At 40.9% G+C, this 18,107-nt stretch overlaps 1 protein-coding gene and 1 long non-coding RNA gene across 5 annotated transcripts in view; one reads left to right on the forward strand and one right to left on the reverse strand.

Moving 5' to 3' along the window:
- Positions 1 to 18,107, forward strand: part of RASSF8 (Ras association domain family member 8) — a 130,044-nt gene that overhangs the window by 28,720 nt on the left and 83,217 nt on the right. The window lies entirely within an intron of this gene.
- Positions 15,092 to 16,940, reverse strand: LOC142818524 (uncharacterized). Of its 2 annotated transcripts, none has more exons than XR_012896028.1 (3): positions 16,776 to 16,940; positions 16,083 to 16,159; positions 15,092 to 15,227 (listed from the first exon to the last, which is right to left on the reverse strand). It is a non-coding gene; the product is annotated as an uncharacterized LOC142818524 (long non-coding RNA). The 2 variants fall into 2 exon arrangements; XR_012896029.1 differs by lacking the exon at positions 16,776 to 16,940 and adding an exon at positions 16,600 to 16,716.

Here is an 18,107-nt window from a genome sequence, read left to right on the forward strand (position 1 = left end):
TAGTTGCTACTGCTCATATTTTTTCATTTACCTTGAAATATTGTATCTGTGACCTTGCTGCCCTTTGAGATTCATCTGTGATCCTGAAAATCATTATAGTTACTGTGTGAAAGTAATAAACCAATACATATGGGGTATGGGAAGAAAGGTATAATATGTTAAATGTATAGGGAATACTACAGTGAAGTTACAAAATTGTACAGATCATTGGTGATCATTGTACAGAGTGTTTGGTATAGATAACCAAGCACATCATCTTCATTTTTGGGCAGGGTAATGGTGTGGTGAAACAGCATTTTCACTGGACTGTTCCATTCAGATCCTTATTCTTTGATATTGCAATAATGGGCACTATCCACGTAGAACCTCCATGAAGCTAATGCAGACACAGGGATCTCCCTATATGGAGTTCATTGCAGGACTGAACTGTTAAGAATTTAACTCTTCAGGATTGGGATTATTCTGTGTAAATGAGGGTAGGATGTGAATATTACTAAAATACAAATCATTCTACTAATTGATAAATAGAAGCCAGATTTCAAAGAGTGCTCCCCTTAGTTTTATTGGCCTGATGGTATGACCATTTGAAAGATGAAAGGCCACTTAAATGAGCAATGACATTTATTTGAAAATGTAATTGCAATTGGCATCTTTTTAGTTAGCCTACGGGAAGGTGCTATCCTGATTTTACAAATATGAAATTAGGATTACTCTAGCACAGTGTATTTTATGGGTATTTTAGCAAGAAAGTGTTTGCCAAGATTTAATTTTACACAAATATCAGTTTATTCATGGGAAGTGCATCCTACCTTTTGAAATTTGCAATCTGGTAAATTGAATGCAAAGTATAGGGAGCACTGGAAAATATTTCATGTGCTGTCAGATGAAAGCCCTGATCTTGCAAAGAGAATCATGCTGAGATGGATCATGTTATCCTCATGGAGCACTGAAATCATTGGGGCTCTGAATGGACACAGATGTTTGCCTGGGTTTTATATTTCTCTCTGCTGTCATGGGCCCAACATTCTTATTCTGTTCACTGTTTTCACTTTGTATCTGAGATTGTTCTCTTCCTTTTCCATGAGAGGTACAGTGTTCTCATTCATTCCATACCGTGGGACTGGCTCCCTCCTACCCCCTTAATCCCAGTTGCAGTTTGCCTACTGGTTTAGCCGCAGTGCAGCACATTTCTGTAGCTCTAAGAAAAGGCTCCAAATACTGTCAAACTAGGCTACCCTCAGAATATGGTGTGTCACTTCTGTGGTGCTGTCAGCCTACACCAGCAGGGGAAGGAGATTCAAGGTCAGTTCTGGAACACTAAGGACTGACTGTCATATGTGTGAATTTATTATTATAACTCCAAAGTACTCAAGTATCAAAATGAACATCTTTAACATGAGATGATAGCAAAACAATGGGATTTTGAGAGGTTCATTTTTCATAGGATTTTGGGTGTGGGATAGAGGAAGAGATCACAGGAAAAAAATAGGAGTAAGTGTTACTTCTTGTAAAGACTAATGTGTTATGAGCTTTCATGGACACCCACTTCATCAGATCATCAACTGGGGAGGAATAACAGAAACCAAGTATTTTATAATGGGGTGGGGGGAGCCTGTCAATTGTAGGACCAGTGATAACGAGGCTAATTAAGTGGGCTGTAAGTATCCCATCCTTGGCTTTTGATGTAAATATGAGGTGTTAAAGTCAGGGAAAGCTGACTTCATAATGTGACATTAAGACATTAACTGGATGTCACATTATAAAACCAGTCTTCCCTGCCTTTAACACCTGTCCCTTTTTAACATTCAACCTCCCTTGTGAGGTTTTCCTGCCTTGAAGCTGAATTTTGTTGAATAACACTGAGCTCCTGAAAAGAGTTCATACAATGCATAAAATGTATTTCCTGCATGACAAGATGCTTTTAAAGGCCCAGGACCCTGTGACTACTGTCATGATAGCCTTGGATGTGTAGCTGGCCGAACTTGGGCCCCCTCCCCCATTGGAACATAGCTGGCTGGACATGACCTCCTTGTTTCCTTTCCCTTTCATCTGCCCTTTCAGCTGCAGTGCAAACAAAGTTTCCTATTCTGTTGAGTAGCTGCAATCTAGACAGTTCCTGTTCAGAAAGTCTGCAATAATGTTACATGCTTGTTTAAAATCATATTGCCTTAATAGGATTAATTGTATGCCTGCTTATGAATATGCATGAGTGCATGAGGAAGTGTGAGTGAGACATGCCAATCATGATGCAGAACAGCAGGTAATAACCTTTTATGACTAAGAAAAACTCCTGCAAAGAAGTGATGTAATAGTACAGTCCAGGGATAGGCAATAATTTTTTTGCTGGGGGCCACTTCAAAAATTTCTGAAGTGGCCCTGGGCCATGATTGATTGGTCTGGGGGTGGGGAAGTGCCTTTGCCTCCCCACCCCCGTGCATCCCCTAGGTGCCCATGCCCCTGGCTGAGAGGAGACTTCCCGCGCTCCTCTGCCCCCAAGCCAATCAGGGCCTGGGGATGGGGGTAGCGCGCAAAGTCTCCTCCCACACTGCCAGGAGTGCCTGGCCCTTCCAAGTGCCACCTGGCAGGGCGGAGGAAACTTTGAACACTCCCCCTGCCCTCAGGCCTTAATCGCAGGGCCTCCATGGGCCAGATCCACCCACTTGGCGGCCTGGATTCGGCCCATGGAGACCCTTTTGCCCACTCCTGGTATAATCGATTAAACCAATATACAAAAGCTTATAGGTTAATGCTCTAGATTACATGCATTTCCTCCCTCCACCCTTGCCAATAAATTTTTTAGCAGGCTGGCCTGCAGCTCAGCTCGGTTCTGGCTCACACCGGGTCCAGAACCTATTCCTGCCGCAGTTCTGAATTTAAAGTGCATTAGGAGCCAGGCAGGTAGCCTGCCTCAATTCCAGCTCATGCTGTGTCCAGGAGCTCAGACCCATCTTAGACAGGGGCTTCTGCCACCTTTTTCTGCTGCTTCTTTATCGGAGGCTGCAGCACTGAGCAACAGGCAGCTGGTCCACAAGAGGACCTGTTTTTTAAACTGGCTCCCCTCATGGACCAGCTCCCATCTGACACCCTGCACTGCTGCCTCCATTACATCGGCTGCTGGCCCCGCCCCGGCAACTATAGAATACTCGATTAACTGATAAGAATTTGCGAGGTTACTTGACTATTCAGTTAACCGATATTTAACATCTCTACTGCAAAGTGCTTAAATAGATGTAACAGGAGGCCAGGTGGATTCTTTTCCCTCAGAAGGATGTAACACCACACCAAATTCAGGACTAGGTCAGAAGCAGTAGAGCCCTTCTGTGGATCTGAAGGAACCCCAGGGAATTCTCCATTGCCCTGCAGCCGATCTCCAGGAAAGCTGCTGCCTGGTCAGTCTCAGCCACCTGTGAAATCTAAACTAACTCTCTGTGCCTGCAGCCTTCCTCCAAACTGTCAGCATGATTGTGGTGTGTGTGAGAGAGTATTTCCGTGCCATTCAGAATCTGTACTAAAAAACAAGCTTCAGTACTGCTCAAGTTCACCCTTTGCCTGGGCTTATTACTTGGCTTATTCCAAGGGCAGGCAACATGATGATGCAGTGAGAATGCATTTTTCTATTTACTTATCATGGCCTGTTGCAAAATCTTGGGTTTTTTTCCCCTGCCCTTTAAGGAAGGTGATTGTGAATCTGTCCCTATTCTATAGCAGTATGCATTCTATATTCCACGGTCACAGAAGGACCATGTACAGGTTGAACCTTCCAAATCCAGGGCTCTTTGGTCCAGCAACATCTGTGATCCAGCAGGGACACAGATGCTGATGGACCAAAGAGCCCTGGAGGTGGCAGGGGGAGCCAGCTGAGAGAACGTTGGGCTGGGGATCCCTAGTTAGACCAGGCATTGGCTGGGGGAGCTCCTGCCCCGGCTGAGGAACCCCTGGTGTCAGCTGGGCCAGGCAGCTAGGGAATCCTGGCTCTAGCTGGGGAACTCCCAGCTGCAATAGGGCCTCCAATGGCAGGTGGCCCAGCCAGGGATGTCTCCTTCCCTGCGGTAGCAGGGCCGGTGGCAGCTGGGCAGCCCTGGCTGGGAACTCCAGGATACCCCTGATGGGAGTGGGGCTGGATTGGGCAGCCCCAGCCATGGAACCCCCAGCTAAAGCAGGCTGGCAGAGATGGGTGGTCCCACCAGGGGGACCCCAGGGAGTTCCCAGCGGCAGTGGGGCCGACCCTAGCAGCGGCGTGGTGTGGCTGGGCGGTCCTGGCCGTGGAACCTCCCGTGGCAGTGGGGCTGGTGGCAGCTGGGTGGCCCCAGCCCAGGAGCCCTAGGGAACACTGTGTGGCAGTGGGACCAGCAGGCAGCAGGGTGGGAAGCCTGTGCCAGGCCAGCATTAGCAGGGCCAACAGCAGCTCAGGGGGCCCCAAGGAGAGGAGCCCGGGAGCAGACCAGCCAGCTGGGGAGCACTGACCTCCACTGGTCTGGCAAACTCCCTGGTTTGGGACTGCTCAGGTCCTGAGAGTACCGGACGAAAGAGGTCCAACCGGCAGTTTAGCACAACACATGTCTCCCATCATCAAGAATTCTGTTTGTAGTGTATATATATTGCACATTAGAACTGTACAGAGATGTGTATACAGTGTCAGCCCAAAATATCTCTAGGCCTTGTTATTCCTTGTTATCCTTCAATTCAATGAATTCTAACTTCATCCACTCAAAAGGAAATAATGCAAGTTTATTTTTTCCTAATTATGATTCAAGGCATTGCTCCTGACAGCTGGAAACACGGATTCTATAGAATTTGAAAGGAGCTGTACAGAGCTGGCTAGATTTAGACGTAGCAAAGTAAAAGATCATTGCAGCAGCATCATTGAATAAAAGTCTAAAATAGAATACTAGAACTGGAAGGGATCTCGAGATCATCAAGTCTAGGCCCCTGCCCTTGTAGCAGGATGAAGCACCATCTAGAAGATCATCCCTGATAGTTGTCCATCCAACCTTCTCTTAAATATCACCAGGGATGGAGATTCACAACCTCCCTAGGTGATTTATTCCAGTGTTTAACCACCCTGACTGTTAGGAAGTTTTTTCTAATGCCCAAACCAGTGTTCCCTGTAAGTTGCTGGCAGCACAGCTTCACAGGTGGTTAATGAGCCCGCCCAGTCAGTCAGCTCTGTACACCAAGCCTTGAGCCTCTGGCTGGGTAGGGCTGATTAATCACCCGTGAAGCTGTGCTGCCCCGCAACATAGAGGGAACACTGGTCCACCCTAAACCTCCCTGAAAACTGCTATCCTGTCCCCTCTGTCTTCTCTTTTTTTCTAAACTGAACAAGCCCAGTTCTTTCAGTCTTCCCTCATAGCTCATGTTTTCTAGGCCTTTAATCATTTTGTCGCTCTTCTCTGGACCTTCTCCAATTTCTCCATCTTTCTTGAAATTTGGTGCCCAGAACTGGACACAAAACTCCACTCTACTGGACTCACTGAGGTCTACTCAGCTCCAAGTAGAGCAGAAGAATGGCATCTTGTGTCTTGCTCACAACACTCCTATTAATAAATCCTAGAAACGTGTGCTTTTTTTGCAACAGTGTCACAGTGTTGACTCCTATTTAGGAATGTTAAGGACTAGTTGACTAGTAGATTAGTTTGACTAGTCAATTTCCCCTCCCCCCACTTGCTGCCTCTGAGATAGAGGCAGCAAAGGGGGGGGAAGGGTTACTTCAAAGTGGAGCGCCACACAGCTGAGCTGGGGATCAAAGGAAGAATGGGGAAGTGACTATTGACTAGTTGAGTAGTCAGTGGAAATTCCATCACTTGCTCGACTAGTCAATTAACTGCATTTTAACATCCGTACTCTTATTTAGCTATTTAGTTTGTAGTCCACTATGTGTCTCTTCTTCCCCTCCCCCCCATCCCTTTCTGCAGTGCTCCTTCCTGGACAGTCACTTACCATTCTGTAAGTGAAACTGATTGCTTCTTCCTAAATGAAGCACTCTGCATTTGTCCTTATTAAACTTCATCCAGTATACCTCAGGCCATTTCCCTAGTTTGTCCAGATCATTTCGAATTAGTACCCTATCCTCCAAAGAACTTGCCACCCCTCACAGCTTGGTATCATCGGCAAACTTAAGTCATACTCCCATGCCATCATCTAAATCATTGACATTTTATTTAAAATTTTGCCACGTAATCAGTGGATACAAAAACTATTCATGCACACTTGTATTAGGTTTCTGGTGTTGCTGGTAAATTTCTTGATTAGTAATAAATAGTTGGCTTTATGACCTTCTGTTGAGGATATATTATTCATCTATATAATACTCAACTGGCTCTGATTTCTGTAACTAACTGTAATTGTCTGACCTAGCCCATACGTTGCTTCCCTTTTACCAGCATTGTGCAGTTATTTTTCAAGTTAAGTAACACTTGAGTCTCTAATCCTACATTGGAAAGTGATATGTTGTAACTCACTAGAATCTGTGGCACCCTCCAATATTTAACTCTAAACTCTCTTCAGCACCAGGAATATATATTTTCCTACCACAGAACTATTACCAGCAACATGTATGCCAGGAACCAGCAGCACACATGAACTGACAAATATAGGACCTTATATAATTCTTGTGTCCTCATGGAGCAGTGAGGAAACTCTCAAGCCAATGTGTCATCTTTAAGACTGATATATTAGCAAGTATGGGTCTATGGAAAGATGCTGTTTCCCACTCGTTAGCAGGGCTTACGTATTTGTTCATCTGATTTTAATGTTTACTATTTTAGGATGTACATTTGATTACTCTTGATTGTTTTGTACGAGCTACAATGTCTTCTTTCATGTATTGCAAAATAGGAGCAGATGTAAAATCAGGAAGCTCTTGCTGATTCTCTCTAGGAGTTGTCTTGTATACATACAAATATGTGCTACGTTACATATAACTGCAAGTCTTGCACTCTTCCTTCCCAGCAGCAAAAACTATGTTCTTATTTCCCCTCTCCCCTAGTTACTGCTCTTGTGTCAGTGAGCATTAGAGCAGTCTGTTCACACTTAGCTTCAAAGACTATTGTGTGTTGGCTCACTGACTCATTAGCTCCCATAACTTCACACTCCTGGGATCTACACAGATCTATAAATCACATTATGAAAATAGCCTTTAATTAGCTGTTCAATGAAGGGAGTCACTTTTTTAATTATTATTTTAGTACTTCACAATAAATAAAGCAAGTGGGTTTTTAAATCATATTTTTTTTCCATCAAGACTGTACCAATAGTTTTCCGTGCATAGTTGCAAATGGTTTAGGGGCAAATGTGTATTTCTGAGCTTGTGTGATATTTGGAAAACTTTTTGATTGTTAGCCATTGACTCCTCTCCCAAACTTCCCAGTGGCTGTTCTAAGATATTCATTCCTATTACAATAATATATTGAAAGAAATCCTAGAGATAAATGTAGTAAACTTTTAAATCACTAAAACTATACCATGGAATCGCTATGGGTAGAAATTCCATACTTCAAATAAGGTATGGCAGTAGGAATGTACTACCAGCCACCTGACCAGGGAGAACAGGGATGTTACAAAAATAGGAAACTCAACTATCCTCTTATTAACTGGTACAAGTCATCTCTGGGTGGAGGAATGCAGAGAGAAAATTTCTAGATTCCATTGATAGCTGCTGCACTAAGCAGTCAGTCTGAGGACCCTTTTGGAATTTTTTATTTTAATCCTGAGCATAGGGACTGGTCCAACCAGTAGCAAAATTGCTTGGTACAAGCAACCATAATATAATTAAATTTAACATCTTTGTAGGAGGAAAATAGCAAAAAAACCCACCATAGTCACATTTAACTTCAAAAACAGGACATTAAAAAATGAGGAATCTAGATAAAAGGAAATTAAAAGAAATAGACACCAGTTGAAATGCCTGCAAGCTGCATGAAAACCAAAACTATGGTTTTAAAACACCATAATAGAGGTTCAAACTAAATACATAACCCAATTTTTTTTTTAAAGCAGGAATATAGAAAAAAGCCACCATGGCTAAACAACTGAGCAAAACAGGCAATGAGAGGTTTAAAAAATAAAAAAACAAATTCTATCCAGAAAAATCCAGCAAGGAGCATAAATGCTGGCAAATCAAATGTAAATGTATAATTAGGCCAAAAGAGGATTTTAAGTGCAACAAGCAAGGCATACAAACAGCCATTTTAAGCATATCAGAAGTAAGAGGCCTGCCAAATATTCAGTGTGGCCACTGGACAAAGGAGATACTAACAGATATTCTTGTAGAAATTCTGCACACCTGCACTGCAACAGAAAAATATGCCCCCCTGAAGAACCCCTTTGCTTCCTTGCAGAAAATAGCAAAGAGAAACTGCACCAGCCAAATTTCCCTCTCCCAGCCACTTAGAGGCTATTCAGGCAGCTGGAAGGTGAGGAGAGGGTTTGGGGTTGCCCCGGCTACCCATTCCCCTTGCACCAAGAGTCCTGCACTGTGAGCCCCTGTGCACCATTTTCCTTCCTGCACCCAAATGCTCCACCAAGCTACCCACACCCAGATTGTGCCACAGAGAATCCTGATACTCTTGTGGGAATTCTGAGTTGAAAATTTTAAAATTGAAATTCTGCGAAGTTCTAACAGACACAACAACATTTTCAGTTATTTTGCTAACTTATTTCAAAATATTTGTCAGCAAATAATAGAAAATGGTGTGATTGCATTGTTGTTTTGAGAAACAGAAATACAGAATTTTTAAAATACTGTGCACATATCTAAATTTTTGTCACAGAATTCCCTGAGGAGTATAAAGGGGCACTCCAGGAAGAGACCACCATTGTGAAGAAGCTAAATAAATGCTTTGCCTTGGCCGTATACTGGTCTGATCCAGTATAGCCATTCTTACATCCTTAATCTTCACAGTACAGGTTCTGCCCTGGCCAACAGGAGGCAACCTGCCCTGACCGGGCACAATTCCTCATACAGGACTAGTCAGGGAGGTCCAACCTATATGTAACCATTCTCTCTAAAATGATGGCTTCCATTGTTTGAGTTGTTCATCCTTCTTTTGTCAAGGTACATCGGTTTGTAATCTTGCTTTCTTCTATTAACTTTCCCCGTCTGCTGATCATTTGGGAAAATAATCCTAAACTTGGTTTGAAGGCACCAGGCTGAGGGTATAGCATTGTATTATATACAGATTCCTTCTTTCTGTCCTTCCGCTTTTGTTGAAAGTAGAGTAATTCATCTGTCCCAGTTTTTTCCTTAACAGATAAAACAAAGCTTGAGTCCATAATGGATGATGATGATGAACTGGCATTAGCCCCATAATCACACTTTAAAACTGCCCTGAAAACCGTTTCACCATCCTGTAACTCTAGTCTGCAGTTAATCCAATGAGCTATCTGGATGAATTCTACCATTTGCAGCTGCTTAGTGATTTTTCACAGTGACCCCCAAATTTATTTTCAAGAAGGGTATTTTATGCTTCTCCAGGCAGCATAGCTATTTGTGGCCAATTTAGGTTTAATGTTGCTTATTTTGGATGCCAATATAAGGTTTAATGGGAAGCCCTCCAGAATAAAATACTTATAGTGAGGTATGTGTATGTTGTCAAAGGCAATTCATTTATATGATCTTAAATAGGGTCCTGATGCCTTCCAAGAAGGGCAACTTGGTGAAATAGGAAAGTATATATTTTTTCCTGTTAGTAGTCATGGAAACCTGCATTAAGGACCTTCCTTGGATACCAGGGCTGAAGAATTTCTTTAACAAATATTCCAACTATTTTCCTCCTCCTCTTCTCTTACTCACAAGAGAGACCTCCCTATAACGCAACACTAGCACTTCCCAATATTTTCCACATTGTGTTAAACTTTCACAAAAATATTGCAGGATTGTTGTGTGGTGTTTGTCTTTGTCATTTGCAGGTGTGTGCTAACCACTGACTCCAAATAAGCATTTAAATTTATACCGTACAAAAAGTCAATATTATTATGTGTTTTTCTATCTTTTATCTTTGAATTACTTGTTTTAACATGGTTTATTAACAGCCAGAAAAAATATTGAGAGCAGAATTCTGGGCTAGACCTGGTGCTTTCTTCCCAAGTTTTTCTGTTGATGGGGAAACTTAATTACAGTTTTGTGAATACATTTTGTACTGGTTAAAATTTGAAGATCCAAGAGCTGTGATTCGAGAGAGACTTTATGGAACAAATTTCCCCAGATACTTCTGCCAGTGTGCCACAAAACTGAGTTTCTCAAGCCTGCCTATATTGTCCACTGCCCCTTTTTTTGAGAGCAACTACCAAATTTTCTGGAATTGCGTAAAGACCTACACATATCATGTCTGCATTTCAGCTATGCAATAACGTACAGTAGATCGTTATATACCTAAACGTTCATTAGGTTTTTCTATGCAGAATTATAGCAATATTCAGAAATAAAGCAAAGAAAACCAAACCAGTTCATGGTGTGGCTAATGATAGATAGCAAGCAGTGTGAATAAGAAATTTCCTACAGCAAAGATGAGTGGAGCTGGGAAGTTGTTCTTAATTAATCTCCAGAATGGAGATTAAAATAATCAAATCCTCTAACATAGTGAGTAAGGTTTAGAACTTCGGAGCTAAAAACATTACTGAGTGGGGTTCTTAAGGAATTTGTCTACAATTCTGAGTGCTAGTGCAAAAATAAAACAATCCTTTATATTCTGAAGAGGATGAATTCAGGAAAACAATTATGTTAAATTTAGCATATACATATGCAAGAGTTAAAACTGAATTAATAAGTAACTTCATAGCTCTGAGTCACAAAATTTTTCTTAAAAAAATCTTATCTTGGATTTTGAGTTCTTGCAGATGTAGATTAAATTGTTTTCCAAGGATTTAAACATTAGGAATTTCTGTTCCTCTTGGACTTTTGATGATCTATCATTTATTAGGCTGTCATACATCCTTTTCACTCCAGTTGTCATATTTGTGTTGTAAAGTTCCTTTTTGTTAGAATATTTTGGTCTAGTTTCTTTGCCCATATCTTTAAGCAAGTTGTTTTTGTCAATAAAATCATGGTCAGATTTTTCTAAACCTTTTCATTTTTGTTACCGTTCTCTGGACTTTAGCCACATCTTTCCTAAATTGTAGTGCCCAAAATTGTACACAGTACTCTAGCTGAGGCATCAGAAGTGCTGAGTAGAACAGGAAAGTTACCTTCTGGGTGATGCACATGACGGTCCTGTTAAAACGCCCTCAGATATTACCCTTCTTCCCAACTGCATCACATTATTGATTCACGTTCAGTTTGTGATCCACACTAATCTGCAGATCCTTTGCAGTAGTACTTCTGTGTGGCCAGCTGTCCCCATTTTGTGGTTTGTGCATTTTTCTTTTCTTAGTGAAGTATTTTGCACTTGTCTTTATTGAGTTTTGTCTTACTGGTTGCAGACCAATTTTCTAATTGATCAAATTCTGTTTTAATTTTAGTCTTGTTAGCCAAAGTGCTTTCAACCCCTCCCAGCTTGGTATTATACACAACTTTTATAGGCATACTCTCCATTCCATTATACAAGTCATTAGTGAGAATATTAAGTACAACATTTCAATCCTTCTGACAACTCATGTTCTGATGCAAACCCTCAGTTTTTTTTATATACAGTGTGTGCACGCGCACATTGAATCCCATGAAAATTACCCACTTCAATCTTTTTCTCTCGTTTGTTTCATTCTGCATCATATCTTGGATCTAGAACCCTGATTATAAGCCTTTCAGGGAAGAGCTGTTTTCATTTTTCTAGGTAAAAGGCTCTGCGAGCCTATTCTCTGTACAGAAATTATTTAAAAAGTGTTGGCATTACCTTTATGTCTAGACTCCTCAAGTCTACTTTTTTTGCTATTATTTTACTTTCTATAATGTCTAGTTTCTATTACTTATAGTAGCATTTCGTCACAATCTTTTTAGATAAGTCTTCAAGCTTTGTGTTTTAATCTAAAGGCCATCAATCTTTTTGTAGTTTGTTGCATAAAAATTCCTAGTATTGTTAAATTACAAGATACTGCTTCAATTATGTAGCTTCCAGCAATGAAGGAAATCCTGTTAGTCCTACTTTAGCCACGTCTACAATATAGAAATATAAAATTTTTAACCCAGAAAACTTTCTATTAAAAATAGTGCTTCAATATTCTTGGCAAGAGGATGAGTTACTTGGAAAAAGGAAGGTTCTGCTAGCAATCTTTTTATCAGCATCCCAGACTTTCACCACCAGTTATTGTAAATTCTCTGGGCCAGGAAGTAGCAAACCGAGAAGAAGATAAAAGGCATCCTAGTCCAGTACCACATTTCAGCCCAAAGCCCACACAGTTAAGAACTAATAGCTCAGCATTTTGCAAACAGAATTCACTTGGGGCCCCATTTCTTTTGTCCTTACTCAAATGAAATATATTTGTGAGGAGGCCCAGTAAGATAAGGGAACTTCTTACTGTGCACAAGCACTGTGAGTAAGGATGACAAACTGGTTCTTCAGGGATCAAATGGTATACTGTTCTGTTTGCATGGCATTTCTTCCTGCAGTACGCTTATTTTCACTGGCATAGAGGCCAGGTTACTAAGCAAAGAATCCACTTGGCAGAATTAGGATCCTGTCAAGAGGACTATTGCTCGTCTAGCTAATCAGCAGTTTCTGATACCAAAAATTGACTCACTATACATGGTGTTAGACATTTCACCTGGAAATTTTAAAATCTAGAGAAGCCCAGACAAAAGACAACTGATGCTCGAGCTTATTCAAGACTCTCTAATATATTGACTATTCCTCAATGTAGTGATAATTATAGAAGAACAGAGCGCAGAGGTTTATGCTATTCTGTACAAGGAGAATATGTAAGCACTGCAGCTGAATTTCATGTTGCCTTTGAGTCTTGCAGCTGATATACAAAAAAAGCTATAGGTAGATAATTTTATTCAGCCCCACAGAATAATAAAAGCTTCATTGCTATTAATGTATTTTCATTCGCTTCACTTGATAAAAAGATAACTGAAATTTGACATCTTCCATGATTAAAAAGAGCTATAGTTGGTACACATTTTCAAAACTTAATTTTAAACCATTAATAATTAATTGAAAAGCTTCATGTCTCCAGCTATAAAATCAAATTTTTGCTGAATTTCGGTGTGTATTAGGAATTTGCAGTGTATTTGAAAGTGATATAACCATTAAATTGCTTTTGGGTTTGAAATTAGGCAAAATGAGTTTGCTCATCCCTAATATGTATAAGTTTAAGAGTCTGACTGCAATTCAAATGTAATTGTATCCAAGTTCTGTTTCAGAGAGGCCATCTGAAAAGGAAGGGGCAGAGAGAGAAACATACTGAGATTCTCAGAAAGGGAAACCTTTGAAAGTTCAATCTTGTTAGTGCAACCTTTTAGGAAAACCACCTGTCCCCAGGTCCAGCCAGCTCTTGTGCAGAGAATTGGCTGGTGCTGCCGTCCTTTTCCTCCAGTCCGTGTTAGAAAAGATGACTAAAAGCTATTCACTATGCTGCAGCATTGAGGAACCCAGAGACTAGTGAAGAGTACCTTTTACCCCTGAATTGTACATAGAGCACAAAATGAAGGACATGAACACAAAATGTGCGACTGCCAATGGTTCAGAACATGTACAACATGTTTTAGTAAAGGGTTATGCTGACCTGGCCATTACACTGCCATTCTAGAACTATACTACACATCGTTTTGCTTATGAAGCGTTCAACAAAAAAATGTTCTGTACTGATAGTACAACATTACACTGTGTTGCATAGACTTGAATTCAATATAATACTGTTTTTAAACAAGGGGGGGTTCTGCAATTGTGCTTAGTTTTTTGTTTTTCTAGAATTATGTAACTCTGATACCACCAGTCAAGCCATTTCCCTCTTTAATCTTGTAACACTGATAAGGAGGAAGATTACAACCTCTCATTTGTCCTTGATTTCTGCCTTTGCTATTTGGAATTGTAATAGCCACTCTGTTTAGTGTGTTTTGGCAATATTTGCTTTGAAATAACCAGTGGCAGAGGTGTGCGTGATGTTTTGTTTACAGGTGCTTTTATGTGTCTGAAAATTTAAATCAGTCACTACTTTTTTTTTTTTTCCTTTTTCTCTCATTATATGGGAATCTTCATGAGTAAGGCAATGCAATTTGACCCTTGCTCTGATTATATAATATCCACATATGGCTTATATGGCTCCCACGATCACAATATCTGAATACCTCACAATTTTTAATGTACATATCCTCACAGTATTCCTGTGAGGTAGAGAAGTGCTATTTTCCCCTTTGTATAGAAGAGAAACTGAAGAACAGAGAGACTAAGTAATTGTCCAAGGTCACACCAGAAGTCTGTTGGCAAGCAGGGGATTGAACCTCCTCACACTGTCCATCCCATGTCTTGTGCCTTTTATACATATCCTTTGTCTCCTGAGGTAACGTTAGAGATAATGCATCTGCAGTAGGTCAAAAGAGGCAAAGTAAATGTTGAGACAAAATAACATTTTGGAATTAAGGGGAAAATTATAAATTTGCAGCTTCAGCCAGCCTACACACAGGGACTCCGTTTCTTAGATAAAAACATCCATTCTAAGTCATCGTTTTTGCCCAGGTGACTTCTCAGTGGTCTGTGAGAGAGCAAACATGCAGGTTACAACCTAATTGAAATCATAAGTTGATATAGGCTATTTTTCAGCCATTCATCTTCAGCATTACTTTGATAGTAGGGTTAGGAGGTTAGAATCCTTTACGCTTCAAAACAGATTTTACAAAAATGGTTATGTAGAGCTAGAGCTGCTGCTTTGGACTCCCTGTAGGCCCCCACACATAACTATGAGGTCTTGAAAGGACTGTGATACCGTGTCATGAGTGTCAGAGAATATTTATTGCACTGAAGAAATTGAACTTTCCATACAGAGATTTTAATGCATTTTACAGTATGCTGACTTCATTGGTGTGCATGTAAGACTTTTTAGCATCTTGCTACAGAACCGTGACTAACAGCTGTAGTGAGTGGGCACTTCCCAGAGATTATTCATGTAAAGTGCTTCATTTACAGTGGTATTTTTGGGGAGCTCCAAGGATGTGTTAGTCAGTTCTAATTCATGAAGAAGTTTGCTGATGAAGTCTGGAATCAGAGTAATAGAAGTGTGATGAGTTCTTCTGTTGCTTTCTACACTCTTGATGTTTTTGTATTTTGTTAACTAAGTGTTGAAACCCTCATTTGAACCTGGGAGGAAAAAGGACATTTTATCTGCCTGAGAGTGCTGGAATGGGACATGTACAATTTAGGGATCAAGAGGAGTATGAGTAACCATAGTCTACAAAGGGTTCAAAATTTAATACTCAACAGGAACAACAAATATCTAATCCATAGGCCTGCAACCTATGGCTCTCAAGCCAAATGTGGATCAGTATGGAACCAACTATGGCTCTTTTGTCATTCCCAAAATACATACAATTTTTAAAATGAAAAATTCATAATTTTCAAAATAATTACTCATGGAGTTTGAATGTGTGAATTTGACCAGTTATGATGTAGACGTCAAAGAAATGTGCGAAAAGATGCAGCAGCAGAAGTCCCATTAAATAGTCTGCAAGTACAATGTTTCATTCATTCTATTATTAAATCATGTCAGTTATCAATAGTATTAAGTTGTTTATTTTCAGTCATGCAAATGGGCATTCTTATACTGGCTCTTTGTTGACCACTTGTTCTGAATTTTGATGTAGTTTGGCTCTTCGGTTTGAAAAGGTTGTCGACCTCTGCTCTAATCCATTATCTTTTTTATTCTTTTCCCTGACTTGATTTTAAGATGTGGTGGGGTTTGTTTGTGGTGTTTGTTTGTTTTAATTTAACCAGTTCCAAAATCTAATTTTTGTTGGGGCTTTCCTAAAAGACTTGAGAGGGTATGACTTCTTGATAGTTAGGCTTAGTAAGATCGCAGAATACTCTGTATTTGTATAATAAAATTTCTGTTGGCATTGCCAAACTATTTAGCTCTCTGCAGTAATGCAGTTCCTATACAATCCATGTTATTTTCATGTTCCTTTTATCATGTTTTGCTGTGGTAAATAGAGCTACCTGGTTATGGGAACATGATCTTCTCTCCTGCCTCGCCTCTGCAGCTCCCCTGCCCCGCCTCTGCAGTTTTCATTTATCTGAGAAGTAAAACATTATATTGTGAGACAAAAGCACCTGAATATTTTTGAATTATTAGACAGTTTAAATGACTTCAAAATTCCCATAGTAGCTGAATTTAAATACTAAACACTTTTTAGATTTGAGATGAGGAAACAATTTGTTAGATCATGTCAGTACTCCTGTAAGAAGTAAGGAATACTTCCTGTTTCAGCATATTGTCTCAGGTAGTATTCTTAAAAAAAAAAAAATTGGCATTGATTTATTTTTCTTAAAAGTATATTCTCAGAGGCTTATCATGAAAACTTTTGCCATTTGATTTTTCTTTAAATGTAATTTTTGTATTTAAGTTAATGCTATCTTTCATTTTTAGGATTTTTTTTCTTGGATAGAATTATTTTCCCAGAGATTTAAGCCAGAGATTTTAAGCCTGGTGGAAAAGACCAACTGGCGTTAGCACCTTTTGATTTTGGGAGTAGATGTAAGTATGTTGCACCTCCCAGGATTAAACCCTAATACGTAACTTGTGTTATTTCAAGTTGTGAATGTTGATGTAATAATACCGAAGTGATGGACATAGTTGAATGGCCTACGTCAATCCAGCAAGATGTGCTATTATTACACCGTAATACCCACCCTGTTGAGTATTACTGCGTAATTGTAAACCTAAGGGAATGCTGAGAGTGAAATGCTGCTTTCCCATTGGCTATAGCTGGCTTTTAAGTGCTAGGAAAAGGCCAGTACTGTAAACGGAATCCTGTATCCATGACAACATATTTCAAGTTTTGTGGCACCGTTAAAAGGTAAATAGCTTTTGCTGTACACTTATAAATAAATGTCAAAATTTATAATAGGAATAATTGCTTCCAAGTTGAGCATTTCCTGGCAAGCTCATCACTCACTGCGGCTCAGCTCCTCCAGAAGTCCATTAACTAGGAAATGTCTGACCAGAAGTCATTATTACAGTTGTATACTCCTGACAGTGTTGTAGGAGTTGAAGCTACTTTCTATAAGACTTTGTAATGTAAATATTCAGCAAGGTAAAAATGATTTGTTGGGTGTTAACACGATTGGGGAGGGTGGGGTTTTGGCAGGGAAAAAATATTTAACATCCATTTTATCTTTGTGTATATATGGAGTTTGCATAGGCACAGGTAATACTTGAGATGTTCCTACTTTCCTTGGTTTTTAAAATATATGTTCAGTATTTTAGGACTTGACTGTACAAGAACTTATTGGTTGGGGTTGTCAGGTGTCCGGTATTCACCTGGACAGTCCGGTATTTGCGGGCTCTGTCCAGTTAAAAAAAAACCCCAGAAAATACCGAACATGTGAAATATCCAGTATTTCCTGTTTCCCCTCGGACAGAAGACTGGCGGGGACAATTTTCCCCTGCTGCAACAGGCGGGGGGAATGAGGAGCGCGGCAAAGTCGTAGCGAAGGGGGGCAAGAGGGGGCACTTTCCAGGTGCCACTCTGGGGGTGGGGGGCACTGGGCTGGGGTGGGAATGGAATGCAGGCTGCTCTGGCCCACGTGACCAGCAGAGACCCGGGAGCTGGCCACTTAATGCCTCCCTCTACACAATGTGAGCCAAGGCAGCCTGGCTGGGCGGCAGGAGCAGCGACTTTAAAGTAAGATTCATTTACCTGGCTGTCCTGTTCCTCTGGTGCCTGGCTCTGCCGGGGGGGGGGGGGGGGGGAGGGAGAGAAAGGGGGAGATTTGATTGGATCGGGGTTCTCCTGGCATTGGGTATGCCTGACTTGGGGTTGGGTGAGTGCACTGGGATGGGGGACACTGCAAGGGGCCTGGCTCTGAGGCAGGGGTGAGTGCATTGGATGGGGGGGCCTGGCTCAGGAAGAGGGGTGGGTGTATTGGGGGTTAGTGTGTGGCCCCAAACTGGAGGGAGTGGTGCAACTTTTGCTTAACAACTTTGGTCTCCCCCCCCCCCCCCTTTTCTTTTCTTCCTCA

The sequence above is a fragment of the Pelodiscus sinensis genome, chromosome 1, assembly GCF_049634645.1.
Source record: "Pelodiscus sinensis isolate JC-2024 chromosome 1, ASM4963464v1, whole genome shotgun sequence".
Lineage (NCBI taxonomy): Eukaryota > Metazoa > Chordata > Testudines > Trionychidae > Pelodiscus > Pelodiscus sinensis.